Raw genomic sequence first — 24,166 nt, 5'->3', positions numbered from 1 at the left:
GTATCCGCACTATGTTTGTCGAGTTACCCCAAAAAACAATACCATACCTAATAATGGATTCAAAGTAGCTTGTATATGCTACTTTCCGCGTGTCAATGTCCGTTGCAGTTGATAATATTTGCATTGCAAATGCAAAGCTGCTCAATTTGTTTGCAAGGTATTCAATGTGTGCCTGCCACCTCAAATTTTCATCTACTTTTAGACCTAAGAATTTGACTGAGTCAACTTCTTCTATAACTTGGTTGTTGTGTACAATCTTAATTTGCTCACATTTTGACTGTTTGGTTTTGAACTGCATCACGTGAGTCTTAGATATGTTTAGATTCAGCCCATTTAGCTGAAACCAAGTTTCTAAGGTACTGAGGGTACTGATCACAGATATGAGAATTTTTTCTGAATCCTGATCTTCAACTAAGACAGAAGTATCATCTGCGAACAGAACTGATGGGGAGCTGATATTTAATGGTAAGTCATTAACATAAAAGAGAAACAGGACTGGGCCTAATATGGAGCCTTGTGGAACACCCTGAGTAATTTTTTTCCAGTCAGAAAAATAATATGCGCCATTTGAAGAAATGCTAACTCTTTGCTTTCTGTTGGATAAGTAGGATTTAAGCCATTGTAGGGCACTGCCGCCAATGCCATACTTTTCAAGTTTGTAAACAAGCAATGCGTGGTTTACGGAATCGAATGCCTTTGTGAGGTCGCAGAAAATTCCTGCCACCTTATTTCTCTTGTCTAATGACGTACTTATTTTCTCAATGAAACTGTTAACTGCATCTACGGTGTTTTTCCCTTGCTGAAAACCAAATTGATTGTTTAGAATAACAGAATATTTTGCAATGAAGTTTTGGATTTGAGCAACAGCAAGTTTTTCAAATATTTTAGATAGGACTGGGAGAATTGAGATAGGACGATAATTTCCCATGATCTCTCTTGATCCCTTCTTGAAGAGTGGTTTGACTTCAGCATATTTCAGTACCTCTGGGAAACAGCCCTCTTCAAAACATTGATTTATTATCTGAGCTAGTGGGTTTGCAATTCTATTGTGTACCACTTTAATAACTTTGGTGGGTATTCTATCCCAACCTGCAGATTTTTTGTTTCTTAATGTTAAAATAGCATTTTCTACATCCTCAAAAGAAACTTTTGAGAATTTTGTAAAGTTTTCAGAGTTTTTGCCTAGGCCAAAGGGATTTACTTTGTTGTGATAATCTGCTACATCTACATCAGATTTTGCTACATTTATAAAGAATTCATTAAAGTACTCTGGTATTTGAGTTGGATTTACAACAGTTTTTCCTTCAATGTCAATTTTTGGAATTTCTTGGTTACAGGCTTTAACACCTAACTCAGATTTAATGACTGACCACACAGCCTTTGTCTTATTTTTATGATTTAAAATTAACCTGTTGTTTGCCAGTTGTTTTGCTGCCTTGACAACTCTTTTAAATATGGTTTTATAGAGTCTAACATATTTAATGAAATTTATATCTTTATTATATTTTAGTTCTCTGTGCAGTTGCCTTTTCCTTACACTGGAAATTTTTATGCCCTGGGTAATCCACTTTACTGTATTTGTTATCTTATTGCTGCAGAGTCTAGGTGGAAATGTTTCATTAAAGTCTGCAAGAAAACTATTTAGGAATTTCTCAAAGTTTTTATCACTTGAGTTACCATAATCAAAAGGCCATGTTTTATCTCTTAGCTTCTCACTAAATGTTAGCAAGTTTTCTTTGCTAAAGTTCCTGCTCATATGGGTTCTTGTATGTGAAATGTTTGTGTCTGTCTGTGGCAGCTCAATAAACAATACATAATGATCTGAAATACCTAGATCTACACAAAATTTATACACATCTTCATATACATAATTAGTTAGAACATTGTCAATGCATGTTGCTGATTGCCCATTGTCCCTGGTAGATTCAAAGAAATTCAATTTGAAACCATATTTCTTAACTAAGTCAGTGAACCTTGAAGCTTGGCTACTATTACATGTGATATCAATATTAAAATCAGCAGCTATTACAACTTTTTTCTTTGTTTCTCTACAAAGGTCTTCTAGCATAATTTGAAGCTTAGATAAGAATAGTTCTGTTGTTGATGTCCCTGGAATTCTGTATATTGAGATTATTATAACATTTGCTAGCGAGTCCACTATTTCTACACAACAGCTCTCGAACACACATTCTTCATTTAAATAATTAAAACAGTTTCTGGTCTCATAATTTATGTCATTGTGTAGAAGTATACATGAGCCTCCACGTAACTTGTTTCTTCTACAAAAGCTACTTGCTAATCTGAAGTTCCCTATTTTGTTCAGAATTTTAATTGTCCCCTCAGTCAACCAGTGTTCATTTAAACAAACAACTTTAATATTTGCATATTCTGACAGAATGATTTCCAATTAATCTATTTTGGAGCTTTTATTATTAGAAGCATCAGTGTTTAAGCCATTTATATTCCAGTGGATAACATACCTACTTTGACTATTTCTTACAGGCTTTAGCATATTTCTTGCCAGATAATGGTTTGGTTTTTTCTTTCTTAATGCTACACACGTTTTTTCACCCCCATCACTACTTATAAGTTTCCCTTATTTTTTATGATCTGGCAAGTATCTAAGAACATCTTACTGAATATTTTTGAGCCCAACCTGTTCAGATGTAGACCATCTTTGGCAAGACACTTTGCACTTAGAAATTTGTTGGGATCAATAAAAACGACTCCTAGCTTATTGCACTGTTCTTTAATATCGCCGTTTATTCGCTGCACATAGCTGTCACTCACCGATCTCCTGTACACAATGCCACTTATTATTATTCTGGAATTCGGGTACAGTCTTCTGGCCGTTCGGATGAGGTTCCTTGTGTGGTTTACAATTTCTTCCTCACTGTTGGTTCGAAGCGAATTTGTTCCCACATGGATAAAAACACCTTTTGGATTTCTGCTATGCTTATTTCCTGCGTTCTCTCTTGAGTTTAAGACGTTGTTTAGGTGTGTATGCAATTGATGCGTCCTGATTCCAGGCCGAACGTCAATTTCGGAGTTTGGTACGATTATGTTTTTCAATAATGAGTCACCTATAATAAAAAATTCACTTTCTGTCTTATTATAATGCTTCTTTCTGTCTTTTTTGTACGTTACGCTGGTCCACTTATATTTATTTGGTACGTCAGTATCTTTAGTTTCTTTTTCTTTCGTAATGGCGGCTGAATTTTTTCGTTCTTTGTCAGTTGTATCACTCCGCGTATTTGCCGAAGTAGGTCCATCCAATACTTGAGTTTTTTCACATGCACAACACTTTTCACGTTTCAATGCAGTGTAGCCACTCCATGCATATGCAGACAACTATCAAAACGCCACATACATACTCATACAACCTAGATCCCTGTGTTTGTGGTTGTTGATCATTGCAATATTGTATATTTGTTATGTTCACTGTCACCTCATTTTGGGCTATTATTCATTTGTTTTTCTCTGAGTGACAAAATCTGATGTAATTTTTCCTTAAGTTGATATTTTCTGGTGGAGTCGTCAAGGAGATCTTGTACAACTCAAGGGCTCTGCAGAGCACACCTGCGTATCACTGCCTAAGTCAACAGCCATCCCACGGTGGATACACCACTCTTTGTCAGATCACCAAAGTCAAGGTTTCCTGGGCGAGTTTGGTACGTGATGGGATGACCACCCAGACCAGCATGTGTTGTTGACCTACAGGGTTGCACTCAGATGTGTGATCCTAATTGAGGAGCTGCTTGACTGAGCAGTAGTGGCTCCTAATCCCAAATGACAATGGCCAGGGGAGTGGTGTGCTGACCCCCACACCCCTCCTTATCTGCATTCAACGCTGCCAGTTGGGCTGAGTATGATATGCCAATCAGTTTGTACTGTTGGGCCTTCTGACACCTGTTCAGATGGAAAAGAGTTAGTTTTTTTGGCTTATTTGTGTTTGTTCCATCACATGAGCTAGAAAGAAGAAAAAACCCTAAAGCTATTCAGTTAATAAAGAGAATTATTTATCATACAAATATTTTACAAGAAAGTGAGTTATGAAACAAGTCCAATCTTTTGTTTGAACATAAATTCACATTAAAATTACGTTTTTTATCGATATTCATAACTGAAGTTAGTAAGACCAGAAAATTGTACCCTTTGTATTACACCTTTTACTATAGATGTGTTCGCAGATGCTGAATTATTTATGAGAAAATGATACTTGGTGTACATACTGATGTTAGTCAAATAAGAATTGTACCAACAACATCATTGCCAGTTTGAAAATACAGGCTGACAGATTTATTCTTATTTTCAGTTTATTACAACGTTTTTTTATACTGCCATCCCTGTAGTTTTCTTGTCTTTTGTCTTATGATGAAACATAGAGTTTGATCTTTAATGTAAATGGAGATATATTGAACCACAGAGCTTGATCTTTAATGTAAATGTGTTTATATCTTTATTGTATTTTTTGTCGTTTCTGAAGTTGATTGCTGATGTTAGTTATGTGAACATACCTTCTTCTTTTACATCTAGAAAATTACAAATTGTACCTCAAATTACCATATTGTGTGATGACATATTGTGCCTGATATTAGGCATAACTACAACTGTGTCATACAGTTTGTATTTTGTTACAACAATAGTGGTCAATTTGATTGCTTTTTTTTTAAAAAATACTGATTTTTATTTTAATATTTTATGTAACACGTTTTATAGTATTATGTTTAGTTTTTTATGTGCATGATTTAAGTATTCCCAAGTCTGTGTTATCTTTGTACTCCATGGTGCTTGATGATATTTGTGATGTGGTTCTGTTCTTGACTATCTTGAGATAGTGTAATGTCTTAATGACTGCATTTCACATAGTTAGTGTGTTCAGAACTGTTCTTCTTGACTTAAATTATGCACCTTGAATTCTGAAAAACGTATGACATGTAAAATATGTTTTATAATTGCATATTTGATATAAATGTCTTCTTATGAGATTTTTTGACCTTGTGGTTCATATTGCTCTTTGCATTTTACTGCAATTTTTGTTTTGGTTTTGTACATTACTGTGAACATGGTCCTGGACTGAAACCAGTCAGTAAATAAATAGCATTAAACTTAGCATTTGTGTTATGCATTTCCTACAGCATTAACATTCTTACATCCTATAGTGATCCTTAAACAGCAAGATTACAGGTAGCAGCTTCTAGCAAAGAACAGAAAATGATGGCTTTTGGCTGTGGTCACATTGTTAGCATTAGCTGTTTGCCACTATCCATCTTCCCTTTTGCCCACTTTTGGACATGGGGCATACTGTATCCTCTGTGTGAATTAGTCTAAGAAACTTCCAACAAAAGTAAGAAAGGCTAATTTAGGTCTTTACAGCAAATCCAATATCCTCTTCTTGAATACCATTGCCTTCGAATGTTCACATTATTCTAAGTAGGAAATTACCATTACTAAATCTGGACAGTGTAAAACTGAAAGGTGAGAAATTCATATGCGCCACACAGCAGTGCTAGCAGCTTGCAGAAATGGGGGCAATAGCTTAATCTAGGAGGACTACTGGAGCGGACAGTGAAGCAAAGCAAGCGCTGTATCATGTATAAGATACAGAGGCGAGCGAGTGCACGGGACTTACCCTAGTTCACTGCTAGTAGCGTCACGTCATCGTAACGCGCCTGCATATAGTATTGCACCACATTTAACATAAAAGTAAAAATTAAGATTTGTGTGTAAAACTTTGTTAAAGTATAGTTCTATGTAATAATGTTTCAGGTAACAAATCTTAATGTTATAAAATTAGTAGTTTACGTAAAATTCACGTTTTGAAAGAAAAATAGGAGGCGCTAAATAATGACGCTAGGAAGCCAAAATTTGGTGAGAAGGTGCAGTAAGAAGTCATTAATGAGTGGTGCTGGTTTCCAAAACCATAAAACTAAAATTGACTCCAGAATCCGCGTTTTTCGGAAAAATCAGAGGCGCGAAATAATAGAGCTACAATATTGAAAATTGGTAGGATGCTTCAGTTCACCCTAATAATAATAATGGAAATACCACAATCAGTTACCTCTTCTAGTTTTTTAGTAATTTAGTAAAAACTACTTTTGTGAGTAAAATGTACATAAGCATTATAGATTAAGTACTTTAAATTTTAATGATAAAACAAATTCTTTAAGACCAATGATCAGATAGGACAATTAACAAAGCTACACCAAGTTTTAGTCTTGTAGCATAATTAACAGCTGATACAAGTCTTGATAAAGCTATGGTTCAGAGGTAACAATCTACCGTTAGTTCCATTGTAAAAATTCTAGAGAGTAAAGTTTTAATTTTAGCGGGCTGAGATTTTCTACGTGCTTCTGTACTGCTCAGATGTATGTATACAAAAATTGAGAAGTTTGTAAAGCTATTATTAAATGTGATATTTAAGATTATGTGCCTGAGATAGCGATCATTTGGAGGCTGCAGGCATCTGCATAGGAACGGAAAGAACAGATGCTCTCTTGGCGGTACGCGCCGGAGCTATATAAAAAGAGCGGCAGAGGCAGTAGTAAACTCACTCCGCATTAGACCAACGCCTAGTCCACGCGAGCTTAACGTCCGATCGCGCCTCGCCTCGGGTGACGTCATAGCGGGCTGTGACATGCGCGTACTTAGCAATGTAAACGGACATTGAAAATCGCGAGGACTGTACACCGTCCTGGATCGTTTAGACTTCGGTAACAAACTGTTATTGTGCCGTCCGTGTGAAGTATAATTCCGCGTGGCAAGTGGTGACTAACTCCACTTTTAAGGCGAGCATTAATCTTTTTTTTTAACATTATTGCGAACTATTAATAGAGCACCGTTAGTTAGAGTAATGAACTATTCGGGAGGAACTTGCTGTAGAAGTCGCCTCTGAACTATTAAACGATTGGCTGAATTAACAATATTTAATGTCTTTAGCATTTTCAGAAGTTTCGAGTAATTTGTGTGAGCCTTTAAGATAATAAAATCTTGTTTGGAACTTTAAATTTTATTGAAGCAGCCCTAATCCCGTGAAGAACTATGGATATTTTTCGTTTAGCTGGGCTGTACAGGAATGTGGCCGTGCAGACTGGGAACTAAGGTCAGTAAGTTTCCCTTCGCTTTCTGACTGGCCACCAAATTAGTTGCCAGGCTCGCGTGATTTAAGGTGGCAATGTTCAACTTTCATTCAACATTAAACAACGACTTCTTCGCCGTCCCACATAGTCTGTTACGTGAAATGAACATTCAAACAACTCATTCGACGACTTCTTCGCCGCCCCACATATGGTGTTTATCGGCCGGGAAAACTGAATTAAAAGCAAATAAAAGTGCTCGATGTGTGAAAGCGATTGGTATAAATTAACGAACTCGGTAGGCAATAACAGGACACTGAATTGAACTAGTGTGGGAACAGTGTTACCAGTAAAGGCGGGTGTAGTGTATAAACAATAAGTGTCTACCGCTGTACGTTGGTTAGTGACGATGGTGAGGAAGGCGACGATGCTGGATCGCGGCTGCCGACGGCGCTGAGACTAAAGGAAGACGGTGCGTCATCGCGGAGCTGCGCTGATCTGCGAGACAGCTGCCGGCTGCGCCGAGCGGTCAACGGTGCCTTGCTGCCCCCCCCTGGAGCTATTGCAGTAGGCGATTCCTGTGGCGGTACTCGACGCTACAGCTGCTGCTGCTGCCTTCAATACGTCGCGACGCGTCGCATCACGATTGCTGGTACACCGCGACGACATCATTCGTCGAAATCAAGCATTTAAGTTAAGTCAAAGACTTTTAAAATATTTATTAACTGTTGCTAACAAACTAAAAGATATGGAAAGTAGTGTACATTTCAGAAGGGAACCGGTCTCTGACCAAGAATCCTCAGGATCAGGAATTTTGTTTAATGAGGATGGTTCCATTAATCCCTCAAATATTGAACTAGAACGTAATTTGTCACCAGTAAATTATGACTTTAATTTAAATGAGAGTGCAGGGATGCAATCAATAAGTGAAATAGAAGTCAAAAGGGAGCCAGTAGAGTTGCTAACTTTGTCAGGTAGTGAAACTGAGCTCAATATATCTCCAGCTCAGTCAAGTCAAGAGATACAAAGTATCAAGGTAGAAGCTCCGGATTGGATGCAAATACTGTTTGCCAAACTCGAATCAAACCAAAATAAAATTGAGGCTAAAATTGAAAATAGTAATAAAGAGTTGGAGAATAAAATTGAGGCTAAAATTGAGGATAGTAATAAAGAACTAAAAGAAGAACTGCAATCAAAATGGAATAGTTTGAATTATAAGATAGATGCTATTCATCATGACATTCAAGTAAAAGTAGGGCAACAGTTAACTAAAATGCATAGTACTTTCAAATGTGAAATAGATCAAATTCAAAAAAATTATCAAGAGGCAGATGAACTTTTGGAAGTGAGGTTGTCCGAAAGATTGAGCAACGAGTCCAAACTTTGCTCTGACAAAGTTAAAGAGGTACAAATTAAAGTAGATACTTGTCAGAAAAACATTGAGAAAGTAAAAGAAACCTGTACCGAAATTCGTGGTGCAGTGGAACAAAGATGTTCTGCCAGGATAGAAGCAGTAGAGTCACAAGTAGAGGAATTAAATACTAACATTGCTAACCTAGAAAATAGAGTAACCTCTGTTAATTCTAGTCATTCTACTGTACAGCATGTGACTTCAGTTGACGCCGCTTTTATAGGGTGTCGACAGTTTTTGCGCTTTGATCCTGATAAGTACATTCACCCTCTTGAATTTTGGAATGACTTTGAGGATGTTCTCCCCAACACTTGGTCAGAAAGAGAAAAAATTTCATTTATAAGAAGTCATTTGTCAGGTGATGCTTTGCGATGGTCAGCGGATGTAATGATCAAATGTAAAACTTTATCTGAATTTAAGTCTGCATTTCTCAACGAATACTGGTCACATAACAAACAAAATGATGTGTTAAGGGAATTCTGGAGTGGTAAGAAGTTTTTCCCAGGGCGTGAATCAGTAAAGGATTTCGCTAGGAAGTGGGTTTCAAGACTGTCACATTTGACAGAAAAGATGAAGCCAGATATGATCATTATGGGTTTAGAAGGTAAGCTGCCGTGGTACTGGCAGAAGAGGATCATTTCCGCCCCTAGAGATAATATAGACAAATTTATTGAATATCTGGAAAGAGTGGAAAGAGTAGCTGCTGCTGAGGAGCAGGTGCAGCAGAATAACAAATCTTCTAACAATCACGTACAAAATAATGGAAACGTGAACGTTAGAAATATGGAAGTTAGGCACACCAAAACAAACTATCGAAACCAAAGCCGTGGCAGAGGAAGAGGGGGTAGATACTCACCACGCTTTCGTAACAACTACTATGACGAAAGTGGAGAAGTAAATACTATGCCATTAAGACAAGAAGGGAGTCATGATGCTACTATATCTAGTGGTGTCACAGATGAACACAACAGGCCGCGTGTGGGAAACTAAATCCCGTCTATGAGGAAACTGGCGCTCACCAGGCGGTAACAGTAACACAGCCAGTAACGGAAACACAGACAATCAGCCAACATACACAGACAGACAACATGGATGACGAAATAAATACAGATAATACCAGTGATGTGTTAAGCCACTCTCACAAAATAGTGGATAGTATTTTGGATACACTAGAAAAATGGGTCAAGGAAGAACAGGAACTCAAGGTAGATAATGGGGAAGAAATAGATAATGGGTTTGAGTCTGATGGGAATAATGATGAAGTAAAAGCTTACATCTTCGATGAAAATGGCAATCTAAAAGCTGAAGTAGAAGTAGCAGAAGTAGAATCAGTACTGCAAAACTTTAGAGAGGAGGAAATGATGAATGAAGGGGGTAGAAATAGTAACGAGGTGAAAGAATCTAGTAGCTGTGTAAACGTGCCACAAATGGTTGAAGGTGACGACATTCTTATGAACAGCAATATTGCGCAGGGACGCAGTTGCTCAGAGGTAGAGGATAGTTTGGCTGATGTGCAGCAAACAAAAGTAGAAAAAGTCGTCAGATGCTTCGATTTAAAGTTAGTGGACAGATTAGAGAAAGCAGCTAAGATTATAGAGCATGATGAGCCCCAGGATGTAAATGTAAATGTAATTGCAACTGATCAGAATTACTTTAGCTGGAAGAACATAGAACGAGATTTATTAGACGAGGTGTGTGAGCAACCTGTTCAATGTAAAATAACTCACCCTGTTATCAAAGTAAACATATCAGGAGTCACTGTGCGTTGTCTGCTTGACAGTGGCAGTGAAGCAAGTGCTTTATCACAAACATTTTTTGACACCATACCCAATAAAGAGAAGTTAACAGTTATGAAAGTAAGTGGCTTAAAGATTATAGGTGCTACTGGAAAAGTCTCTAGACCAGTTCAACACGAAGCTTTGATACCCATTGGTATAAATGACGTAGTAATAGATCATCCTTGTTTGATTGTGCTAGGCTTAAGTGTTGATATGTTGATTGGTACTGATTTCTTATCAAAGTACCAGGGAAAGATCAATTTTGATCAGAACAACTTAATTTTAACTTTACCTGACTCTAAAGTGATAAGAGAGTCTTTTATAGGAAGTCATATAGGCGGTAGTAATGAAACTTGGGAACTGCCTATTAGAGTAATAAAGAATAAAGGATACTTGCAGGAAAATTTGGTTTTCAGTGAGAATGAGGAAAGTGCTAAGGTTGAAGAGAGACACATCCTAAAGGAAATAGAGGAAAAGGTACAATCAACAAAGCAAATTGCTGACGAACAAAGATCAGAGTTAAAGAGTGTGTTAACTAAGCATAGTAATGTATTCTCAAACGCACCTGGTGAAGTTAAAGGTTATGAATGCCATTTGAATATCAAGCCTGGGAAGGTATTTTTTAAGAAGCCTTATCCAATACATGTTGCAAGGAAACAAGCAGTGCGAAATGAAATTAAACGTATGTTGGCATGGGGTGTCATAGAGGCAAACATGGCTAAAATAAATAAATTAAAATATTTCATGTAATTGTAAAGGGTTAGAAACTACAACTAAGAGAGACACTTTGCAGTATACGAAGTACGGTATGAATATGAATAATCCATGAGATTATGCAGAAGGTAGTATGTTGCTAGAAATAAGGTTGTCTGAAGGAAAACAGCGTAAGAAGGTAATGCTCATAGTGGCAAGCAATGGCGTTTTAGAATTAAATAAATGGAAATGTGTGGAAGTGGTGTGAGGATCGCACCAAATATATAGAAACAGGACGTCAATAGGCTGACAAAAGGAAAAGGGAGAAAGAAGTGGAGAAATGAAGTATTTTGAATCTGGAAGAAAAGGGAGAAAATGAATAAGGTGAAGAAGTGAAGTAAGTAAATTGAAGTAAATGATGTAGGATTAAAGAATAATTCCCTCACGTCTCGTGAAATGGTGAAAAACGCTAAATCTTGCTTGAGGCAAATAAATAGTTAAATAGACAACAGAAACACACAAATATTGGAAAATGCAAAAATTTGGAATCGGTATACTGAAAATAACTAATTTCTTTAGTAATTCATACAATAAAGCAAAGTGCTGGTCAGCAAATGACTTCTTTGATGAACTAATCCATACGATAATTAAGCCAGAGTACATTAAAACTAAAAGGTTACTCAGTTTTCTAAGTTGAAGCAAGATCTTAATATATTAATTTGCTAAAAGAATTTTCACTATTTAGGAACCTAAAAGATTATTTATGAAAGAAGAAAGTAGGAGCTATTGTATCAGATACGACTTAGTGCTAAATGTCTTTCTGACAACTTCACAATTAGTAAAATAGTGCCAGAATATAAACTATAAAATGTACTTTGTCCTACCTTAGATATAAGTTGAAAACAGAAACTTAGACTGTATTGTCTGTTTCTCAGGGACATGCAGGCTGCATGAATGACTGACAACAAGCGGTAGGGAGATTGGAAGTAGAGACGCAAACCACAGTGAATACAATTTCCTCCCACAATTTTGTCAATCAGTGAAATTAAATGAGTGTTACAATAGGACACCCACCACAGTGCCGAGTATTATAGTAAAAGAAAAATGTGAGTGCGTTGCAGTGATAAAAGTCGTGTGTATTTTCTTTTTCAGGAAGAGACTGATTTTGAAAAAAAAAAAATAACTATTTTGTAACCATTGAAAAATTTATATTTCCATGTAAATGTATGTAAATAATTTGTGAATGTCTTCTGTACTAGGTTTTCTATGTGTATATGAGTATGGTTATTTTGTGTATGTAGTAATAAGGAATTTCCTAAGAAGAAGCAACTTAAGTTGAAAGAGGTATACTAAAGTAATCCATCGCTTGTTTGTTCTTTTAGAAATTTAATTTTGTTCAAAAATAGATTTTCACGAAAATTAAAAAGGGGGTGATGAAGCAAAGCAAGCGCTGTATCATGTATAAGATACAGAGGCGAGCGAGTGCACGGGACTTACCCTAGTTCACTGCTAGTAGCGTCACGTCATCGTAACGGGCCTGCATATAGTATTGCACCACATTTAACATAAAAGTAAAAATTAAGATTTGTGTGTAAAACTTTGTTAAAGTATAGTTCTATGTAATAATGTTTCAGGTAACAAATCTTAATGTTATAAAATTAGTAGTTTACGTAAAATTCACGTTTTGAAAGAAAAATAGGAGGCGCTAAATAATGACGCTAGGAAGCCAAAATTTGGTGAGAAGGTGCAGTAAGAAGTCATTAATGAGTGGTGCTGGTTTCCAAAACCATAAAACTAAAATTGACTCCAGAATCCGCGTTTTTCGGAAAAATCAGAGGCGCGAAATAATAGAGCTACAATATTGAAAATTGGTAGGATGCTTCAGTTCACCCTAATAATAATAATGGAAATACCACAATCAGTTACCTCTTCTAGTTTTTTAGTAATTTAGTAAAAACTACTTTTGTGAGTAAAATGTACATAAGCATTATAGATTAAGTACTTTAAATTTTAATGATAAAACAAATTCTTTAAGACCAATGATCAGATAGGACAATTAACAAAGCTACACCAAGTTTTAGTCTTGTAGCATAATTAACAGCTGATACAAGTCTTGATAAAGCTATGGTTCAGAGGTAACAATCTACCGTTAGTTCCATTGTAAAAATTCTAGAGAGTAAAGTTTTAATTTTAGCGGGCTGAGATTTTCTACGTGCTTCTGTACTGCTCAGATGTATGTATACAAAAATTGAGAAGTTTGTAAAGCTATTATTAAATGTGATATTTAAGATTATGTGCCTGAGATAGCGATCATTTGGAGGCTGCAGGCATCTGCATAGGAACGGAAAGAACAGATGCTCTCTTGGCGGTACGCGCCGGAGCTATATAAAAAGAGCGGCAGAGGCAGTAGTAAACTTACTCCGCATTAGACCAACGCCTAGTCCACGCGAGCTTAACGTCCGATCGCGCCTCGCCTCGGGTGACGTCATAGCGGGCTGTGACATGCGCGTACTTAGCAATGTAAACGGACATTGAAAATCGCGAGGACTGTACACCGTCCTGGATCGTTTAGACTTCGGTAACAAACTGTTATTGTGCCGTCCGTGTGAAGTATAATTCCGCGTGGCAAGTGGTGACTAACTCCACTTTTAAGGCGAGCATTAATCTTTTTTTTTAACATTATTGCGAACTATTAATAGAGCACCGTTAGTTAGAGTAATGAACTATTCGGGAGGAACTTGCTGTAGAAGTCGCCTCTGAACTATTAAACGATTGGCTGAATTAACAATATTTAATGTCTTTAGCATTTTCAGAAGTTTCGAGTAATTTGTGTGAGCCTTTAAGATAATAAAATCTTGTTTGGAACTTTAAATTTTATTGAAGCAGCCCTAATCCCGTGAAGAACTATGGATATTTTTCGTTTAGCTGGGCTGTACAGGAATGTGGCCGTGCAGACTGGGAACTAAGGTCAGTAAGTTTCCCTTCGCTTTCTGACTGGCCACCAAATTAGTTGCCAGGCTCGCGTGATTTAAGGTGGCAATGTTCAACTTTCATTCAACATTAAACAACGACTTCTTCGCCGTCCCACATATGTTGCATCGGCAATAGTCTGTTACGTGAAATGAACATTCAAACAACTCATTCGACAACTTCTTCGCCGCCCCACAACAGGTAGGGTCAGCAGTGAGCAGTAAGAAGCAGATGCATCTCCTAAAGAGGTTCCTAGGAGATGTAAGGACCCAAGAGAAAACAACTGTTTGCTGTCAACAATGTGGGCAAAGGAACACATTGTATTATTGGTCATTTTGTAACACATCTCGTAAAATACGTATAGAAAATGTATTTATTAAAGAAGCAAGAACATATGACTGCTGTTATATGCATGATTTTGATAAAATGTTACTTCATTCTTATACTCAGATATATCATGTTAAGAGCTCATTCAACATGTCAAGTGAAGGGCACTATGTTATATGAATTTCTTGAGCTGTCCAAAAATGTAAGATGTAGTTTGGCTGCTATGGGAACTTATACTAACAGTATGCAAATTAACTCAAAATATACAGGAAGCTCAAATGAAAATGAGACAGATGGCAGAAAATAAATGAACTCTTTATTATTTAACTTTCGAGAGATATTTGGCCCAGTCACTATCAATGGACCATCCTATACATTTAAAAGGGGTAATGCAATCCGTACTTGGTTTCACTTCACTAGAATAAAAAATACTTAATACTGGTATCAAGTTTTTTCTTATTTTGAAATGTGTTTGATACAAAACACTCGTAGCCCGTCATCCTCCACACGGCACTTCTTAACAGACGTTCTACTCATACATACAAGACAGTGTGAATAACAAAAACATGTACAAAAAAATGAATGATGGTTTTTCATTTGTCTGCGCCTACCTGGCTTTCATTATTAACGTCTTTACCAACGCTTATGGTCAATCGGTGTTTCATTCTTTGTTTGTAATAAATTTTAACTTTGCGATATCCTGTGGGTCTTTCGTCATGTACCTACACAACGACCAAGAACGAAGTGCTCAGATTAAAAAGGGTGTAAGACAGGGATGTACTCTTTCACCCCTACTGTTCAATCTGTGCATCACATAAGCAATGATGGAACTGGACTGGAAATAAAATTTATAGTTAAAGAATATCAGCCATAAGTTTTGCTGCTGACACTGCTATCCTGGGTGAAAGTGAAGAAGAATTACATGATCTGCTGAACGGAATGAACAGTCTAATGAGTTCAGAATGTGGACTGAGAGTAAATCAGAGAAAGACGAAAGTAAGGAGAAGTAGCAGAAACGAGAACAGCGAGAAACTTAACATCAGGATTGATGGTCAAGACGTAGATGAAGTTAAGGTATTCTGCTACCTAGGCAGCAAAATAATTAACAACGGATGGAGCAAAGAGGACATCAAAAGCAAACTAGAACTGACAGAAAGGGCATTCCTGACCAAGAAAAGTCTAGTAATATCAAAAACAGGCCTTAATTTGAGGAAGAAATTTCGGAGAATGTATGTTTGAAGCACGGCATCCTGTGGTAGTGAAACATGGGCTGTGAGAATACCAGAACAGAAAAGAATCGAACAATCTGAGATGAGGTGCTACAAACGAATGCTAAAAATTAGGTGGTCTGATAAGGTAAGGAGTGAGGAGGTTCTGAGCAGAATCGGAGAGGAAAGGAATAAGCGGAAAATACTGACAATGAGAAGGGACAGGGTGATAGGACATCTGTTAAGTCATCAGGAAATGGCTTCCATGGTTCAAGATAGAGCCGCAGATAGCAAAAATGGTAGAGGAAGGCAGAGATTGGAATATATCTAGCATATAATTGAGGATGTAGGTTGCAAGTACTTCTCTGAGGAGGAGGAGGAGATTAGTGTTTAACGTCCCGTCGACAACGAGGTCATTAGAGACGGAGCGCAAGCTCGGTAGAGGGAAGGATGGGGAAGGAAATCGGCCGCGCCCTTTCAAAGGAACCATCCCGGCATTTGCCTGAAGCGATTTAGGAAAATCACGGAAAACCTAAATCAGGATGGCCAGAGACGGGATTGAACCGTGGTCCTCCCGAATGCGATACTTCTCTGAGATGAAGAAGTTGGCACAGGAGAGGAATTCGTGGTGGGCCACAGCAAACCACTCAGAAGAATGATGCCTAAAAATAATAATTCCACAGATAACAGAACAGAGACTTGCACGTTGTAGGCCCAGAGTCAATCGAAGACTGAGTGGCATTCTGTGACGCCTCGCTTCCGTTTGTGAAAGGCTACACACTGAGCCGTTGCTCCAGACCAGTGCTGGCCGTGGAGCGTCAAACCTCGTGTGTGCAGCATGTGCGAGCCATGGGTGGGGCAAGGCCCAGACTGTCATTCGGCTCTGTTTCGGTCCTTCCAGGAAACACCCGGAACAGAGCGACATTTCATTTAGAAATGAGGTCCGCGATTTTTCGGTCAGCACAACTCTCTGAGCTTAGAAGAATCGTGCTATCAGCGAATAGTGGTATCAGCGCTTCTTAGCCCTCACTATTTGTTCATTATACGAAGGATTTTCCTTGGTCCAGTGGCTATTTGCACAAAAAGAGTGTCTAGCTATCTACTGTCGCTAGCCTTTAAAATGAGCGGAAATGTTAGAAGAGGTGGATGAGAATTCTCAATTCACACACGATGTATATTTGGTCTGAAACGACATTACAATACCATGCAGCAAGAATTTAAAGACTTAGTTGACAATAAAAGGACAAAAAAATTGCAATGATAGAAAGGTAGAATTCATTGTTCTGTGCATAAAAAAGCACATTGTGTTAAATTTGTTAGTCTAGAGCATGGGAGGAAATTGGTTGCACAGATGGTAAAATTTCTGAAGACTAATGCATTATTCTATTTCCAGTTGCAAATGTTTTCAGTGGAACTGAACGACGAATATAGACACCATACATTGCTGCACAGTACATTGGTTTTCGATTTAAAACGCGCTATAGTTGAATTGCTGAACGAAAATGGAGAGCAGGAACGAAAATCAGAATATCCAGAATTGACTGCAGACTTTGTATTTCAAGTGGAGTTGACTGCACACTAGCCACTGTTATATATTGGAAGTTAGCTTCTTTCTGATTTGATGGGGATGCATTTAGAAAGAAGATCGCTTTGTATAAAAGGACACGTTCTGACAAAGACAGTCCACTTCCCTATGATCGCTGCCGTTAAAGAAAGTACATTGTTTTAAGAATTCATTGTGGTCTTGAGAGAATTACAAGGGCTGTTTTAGAAAGATTTTGAGGACAATCTTTTCATACCGTTTTCGAGGCCGTTTGCCGTTTCAGTTGAAATCACCACTGTACATTTACCAACGTAACTGATTAACCTGCAATGTAATTCTAGTTTTAATGACAAGTATTTTTACATTATAACTGTCCAGGTTGTCTACATTGTTTTCCTCAGGTAGATTTTCGATTATGAAACTAAATAAGTCGCGGTTACGTGGCAACTTGAGTGTAAAACTCTTTGAAGTTGTGGCGTCTGTGTCAGTTTTCCGACAGTTTTACTAGATCAAAAATATATTCCGTTTTTAGTATGCCAAAAATAATTAAATGATACTGAAAATAGGTCGTGCCCAGGAAGGCCCACAAGCAGAAATCTTGGCCACCCTTGCTCTGGATCCATACCTGTACAACTCCTGGAATTATGGTGTGGGGAGTTATTCATAACAAGGACTGACTTTTAATTGGTGGAGGGAGATTGAGTGTTCGCCTATATGTGGCAATAATGGTAAAAACCTGTTGTCACACTTTTATGATATGGGTATAAAATGGCATCCAGCAGGATAATGCAATACCACTATGCAGTTCACGCTACAAGCGGCCTGAAGAAACCAAGGATTCTTGGCTGGCCTGCCTCATCCCCTGATCTGTCGCCAATAAAGTGTGTCAGGGATGGGATGGGAAGGTGTATACCTCCCTGTCACTGTTCTTTGTGAAATGATACATCATATGTTTCAGACATGCCAAGTCTGGAGTGTGTTTGCCGTAGAATTCCAGTAAGTTATTAGTTTTGGTGTTTTGGGCGTCGACAATTTCAAGTACACTTACTATATATTCTTGCATGTCTGTAACTACACCACTCATAAGTCGCAACAGAACAGATAGAGGTCAACTTGCCGTCTGGAACAAACCGCTCAACTTAACGTCCTACAAATAACCGAGAGTAGCAAGAGTAGTTTCAGAGCAAAATAAATGGAGGGCTTTCATTCAGTAGGACAGAGGCCACTTAACGCCCTACAAATAACTGCGAGTGGCAAGAGTAGGTCGGTTCAGAGTAAAATAAAAGGAAGGCCTTCATTAAATTAGTGGATATTTCGAAAGTCTTATATTCGTTCCTGAAGCAACGATCGAGATGTCACACTCGAGAGGTCCTGTAATTTAGTTTTTCCTTACCGAATAGCTTTCTTTGAAGAGGACAGGCGCCATTTCCCCCCACGTTATTCCCCCGTCAGAGTTTCAGCCAAATGTGCCTACTGCGATGAAATAATGATGAGGACAACACAACACAGTCCCCGAGCGGAGAAATCTCCGACCCGGCCGGGAATCGAACTGGGACTGCTTGCTTGCTACTAAGATGGACTGGTCACTCAGCTCAGGGGGTGAACTACTAAATTTCTATTACAGCATCGTTGGACTGCAGTATTTAAGCAGCGAGAGAAACTGTAAAACGGAGGGGATGGGTAATCTTGTGATCATAGCACCGCAATCCTGACTATTTATGTAACTCATCAAATTTCCTAGAAATGAAGGAACGCTATTGGAATCCTCCCATCTAGGTACATTCCAGTTAAAGCCTCCGTGAAACAACTTAGACACGCACAGCACTCTACTATGATCTACACCAGAATATTATTATTCTACGTTGGTTTAAGCATTTGATTAGACAAAAATTACGAAGTATGATACAGCTAAGGGAAATCCGAAGAGTGGGACTGCAAGAACAATATGACACCAAAGTGCCGTTTCACATGTTCATTTAAGCTTGACGTTTGCAACAAAATTCATGAAAGGAATAAAGTCAAAACTTAACACAATTGAAATCACCCTCTGCCACACTTTGTACGATGATTTACCGGACGTCAATGAAGATGAGTAAATTTTGACTCTTGAAACTATTAGGAAGGCGCCGGAATTATTTGTGATACAGAATAACGAAAAATAACTAAGTGAACAGATAAATAATAAAAATATAGTAGTATTATATAGAATAGTGGAAGTCAGAAGTATATGCAAACTTCTGGCAAGTAGAAAGTAGACAGTGGGCTGGGTTATAATACAGCGACAGCAAATGTGTAAAATAATGTACAAGAGCAATGGAGAAAATGTGAGATGTCATCCAGAAATAATTAATTCGGCGGAAAGAGGACAGTATAGCGAGGGACGTTGTAGCAACGTATAGCAATAAATAGTAACGACACTGGAAGTAACAATTGTGGAGAGGTGAAGAGGACGGGTAAAACACGGAAGACAGCGGTAATCAACCGAAAGCCTGAAGACTCTTAAATGATCAAATGAAGTTGCTCATTTTTACGTAAAGGAAAAGTATTTACGTTCGGGAGGCACGTTTGTGAATCGTGTATGTTTTCTCTGTGTGATCGTATTTTAAATGTTTGTGTTTATTATTTTCAGAGGCGGTAATTGGGGTCCAGTCCAGCACTTGCTAAACGAGCAAGGGAATCAACCTAAACGACACCCCAGCTGGGCGGTGCGTCACCACGGTCATTAATCCAACTCGCGGATTGAATCCGGATGTGGGTCACTTACTTGTGGCACAGGCGCAAGCTACTCCGTATGAGCAAGTCTGCTGTCAGTGTATCTCCTTCCCCTAAATCGATAACTCGCTCTTTCGACGTTTAAAAGAATAGCTTGAGGTACATAATCCATTAGCCGTCGTGTCACTGGAAGTAATTCTCTTTCATCAGTCACATGCTGGACATTCAATTACGGTTAAAGACTCCTGTAGTACACTTACTTCCAGCGCCAAAATGATCTGGCGGAAGTGTCTCCTCGAGAACGATATTGAACGTTTCAGGATAATTACTTCCTACGCTTATTACCTGTGCTTACATATCTCCAGGCTATGAGAAGTTTTGGAACCATATTTTACGTGAAATATTCTCGTTAACCTCCTGTAGAAACACTGTCTTCAATTAGAATTAATGCTTAGACATGAAATGCTGTCGCAATAACTTTTGTAATTTTGGCAAAACTCGTTAATTTGTTTAACTAGGTTACAATTCAAATGCCTGAAAATACAGGCAGCTAAATGTGTTTCAAGTTATATAAGTCATAGGTTCAATGTTTTTTCCATGTGAACAAGCTAAATTAAATATTATGTATTCTTACAATAATAATATTTAGAACTCTAGGTTACGTTAGGTTAGGTTAGGTTTTGTTAGGTTAGGCTAGGCAAGAATAGGCTAGGCTAGGCTAGATTGGGTTAGGCTAGGTTAGGTTGTGTTGGGGTGGTGGGTTGGGTTTGGTTCAGTTAGGTTAGGTTAGGGTAGGTTACGTTAGGTTAGATTAGATGCTATTCTAGGCTAGGCTAGGCTAGGTTAGGTTTGCTTAGGTTCAGTTAGGTTTGGTTTGGTGATCATAGGTTAGATTAGATTATGTTTGGTTAGGTTTAATTTGGTTAGGTTAGGTTAGATTAGGTTAGGTCAGGTTAACTTTTTTTTCCCATTGAGGTAGATGAGTAACATGTGTTAAATGATTTGAGCAATAAATTTCAGGATAATCTTCTTCCGTATATAAAGGGCGAAAATTATTTGAACTGGAAGCTCTATGAGATTTCATAGAAAACCAAAACAAATATTTTTCTCTAATGTCGCAAGTACCTTTTAGCACTTTTTAATCCAGTAGAGGGCATAATCGCTCTCAACACTTGTGCTGTTGTGTATAACAATGGGGACGATATAGACGAATGTTAGAATGGTCCTTCATGAGAAATTGTTAACCCATTTTCTTGCGGCATCTGTACAACTAGGAAGCTCATGATTATCCACTCAGAGCAGAGTTTTGTCATTGGTACCTGGAACAGGGTCAAATGAATTCTATATTCATCAGCATTCACAATTCGCATGTTTTCAGTGAGGTTAACGCACATGCCACATCTAGTGGCGCTCATCAGTAGGAGTTTTACGTGAATGTGTGGGCAGATGTTGTCGGTGACTGTTTAACTGGGCTATATCTCGTAGCTAGGTCATTAAACGACAGGCATTATTGTAGTATCCTCGCCAGAGCATTGCCGGAGTTCCGGGATGACATTTCACTCGCTACAAGACAGCGCATGTGGTTTCAGTATGAATGGGCGAAGAGTGGAATGGCAGTGGTGGCCCTGTACCACTCCTTATTCGATTCCCTAATTTCACCCCTCTGGATTTTTTGTGTGACAGAACGTGACCCACAAGTTAAATTCTGTTTACAAATCAATGGAGGCATTTTTGAACCACTACTGTAGTTGAATTACTGTGTTAACATACATTTTTGGAAGGTGACTATTAACAGTCGCCAAGAACTGTGTAAAATTCATGTTTACCATCAGCTACTTTCTATTTAAAACCCAAATATCGACCGGATTCAGTCACAGATCATCTTCACGGATTTGGATTGAAACAGTTTAAATCACGTCACATCTCTTACCTAAATAATGGCCACGTCTCATGTGTAGAGCATGTCATGAATTCCAGTATGCAACACACGACTTCAAACATACTAATAACTAACGTAACTAGAGATTTTCTCCGCTCAGGGACCGGGTGTTGTGTTGTCCTCATCATCATTTTATCACAATCGACACGCAAGTCGCCCAGCGTGGAGTCAAGAGAAAAGAGTTGGAACTCTGCGGCTAAAACTCTGACGGTGGAAGAACGTGGAGGGAAATAGCGCTTGTCCTTTTCAAGGGAACTTTCTCGCCAAGGAAACACAAAGTCTTTACGGCCTCTCGAGTGTGAGTCCCGTGCCTTATCCCTGTGGCACATTGATCTTTGTTTCAGGAACGGATATAACACTTTCTAAATATCCACTAATTTAATGAAAGCGTGCCTTTTATTTTATTCTGAACCTACTCTTGCTAGTCTCAGTTATTTGAAAACGTTAAGTTGAGCATGTTGTTCCGGACAGGAAGCTGACCTCGACCCATTTTGTTGAGACTGAAGAGTAGTATAATTAAAGACCTAGAAGCACATATAGTAAATGGACTTGAAATTGCCGACGCCCAGAACACCAAAACGAATTCTTACTTGAATTCAAAGGCGAACTCACTCTATACGTCACGTGGGGACTTATTCGCCATATCTGAAACATATGTACAATGTTTCATTTCATAAAGAACTGTGACATGGAGGTACACACCTTCCCCTCACACCACTGACACACTTTATTGGTTACAGGCCAGGGAATCAGGCACCCCGCCAAGGATCCTTTCTTTCATGAGGCCACTTATAGTGTGAACTGTAGTAGGGGTCTTCCATTATCCTGTTGGAATATGTCATTTTATGCTGAGATCATGAACTGTATGATAACAGGTTTTACTAGTCTTGCCACATACTGGCGAGCACCTAATCTCCCTTCGCCAAATACAAGTGAATCCTGTTGATATTCAATAACTTGCCACACCATAACTCCAGGAGTTGGACAGGTATGGGTCCAGAGCAAGGGTGGCCGGGATTTCAGCTCGTGGGCCTTGCGGTTGCACGAGTTCCAAAGTGGTCAGCCCCATTTCTCTCGCTCCCACGACATGCTGTCTGAGTACGAGGAGGTGGAAGAGGACGAAACTGCAAACGTTCCATGTTTAAATGGTAGTGCAGTCGTACTGCATACTATTAGTTTTTATGTCTCACATTTCTCAACAAAATAGGTCACAAACAAAACCTATTTTAAGGATTACTTAATTATTTTTGACACATTAAAAACATAATATAATTTTTATCTGGTAAAAACTGTCGGACACTGACAGAGAGCTTCAAAGAATTTTGCACTGAAGTTTGCCATTTAATCATGATTTATTTAGTTTCAAAATCGAAAAAAGGTCTGCCGGCCGGAGTGGCCGTGCGGTTCTAGGTGCTACAGTCTGGAACCACGCGACCGCTACGGTCGCAGGTTCGAATCCTGCCTCGGGCATGGATGTGTCTGATGTCCTTAAGTTAGTTAGGTTTATGTAGTTCTAAGTTCTACGGGACTCATGACCTCAGAAGTTAAGTCCTATAGTGCTCAGAGCCATCTCAGAGCCGAAAAATGGTCTGTCACACAAATATGTCTATCGACATACCGTAGCATTTCTGCAATCTTATTATGGAGACTTGGACACTACCTGAGGAAAACAATGTAGACATTCTGGATAGTGTTAATGTAAAAAGATTTGTAACTGAAACTGAAATTACCTTGATGATCAGTCAGTTTCATTGGTATATTCAAAGGGGCGTTTTCAACTGAAACGGAAAACGGTCTCAAAAACAGAATGGAAACAGATGTAAGATTCACACTATCCTGAAAATCTTTCTAAATTTGTCCCTGCAATTCTTTCAAGTCTACAATAAATTCCTGAAACCTCACGTTTTCTTTAGTGGCAGTGATCTTAGGGAAGTGGGCGGTCTTTGTCAGAATATGTCCTTTCCACGATGCGGTCTTCTTTTTAAGTGCATCCTCGTCAAATCAAAAAGAAGCTAACTTGCAATTTTTTTGCTGCACTACTTTTTCCTTCACAAATTCAACCATAGAGAGTTTTAAATCGAAAAATCGTCGCAGGCGTGCCCCTTGACTTAACTAACGTACTTTATTCTAACATATGAAGTCTGCATACTCTTTGTTCCATCTCAAGAAAACAGTTGCAGCTGGAAATTGAATAACGCGTGTGTAGCATATCGGACGCGAAGCGACGGGTCTTTGACTATACTCTTTGGTTTTTCATCTGTTCTTGGTGTTCCAGCGCTAAGTTCGACAACCATCTTTCTGTATTCGCTCTATTAAGTGACGAAATCAATGTCGTTTCGATCCTAAAAGTGTGTAATTACGGTTCACTGCCACGTAAAACCCACAGTGGTGACCCTGACATCAACGTTGTGCGTTCAGGAATTATTTCGCGATTATTTTCATCATTAATGAACTTCGTATGCCAGTCCACAATGTCTTCAGAACAATGGATCTACCAGTGTCGTTTTGT

Source organism: Schistocerca gregaria, chromosome 2, assembly GCF_023897955.1.
Source record: "Schistocerca gregaria isolate iqSchGreg1 chromosome 2, iqSchGreg1.2, whole genome shotgun sequence".
Taxonomy (NCBI): Eukaryota; Metazoa; Arthropoda; class Insecta; order Orthoptera; family Acrididae; genus Schistocerca; species Schistocerca gregaria.
Note: the sequence above shows the minus strand (reverse complement) of the source record.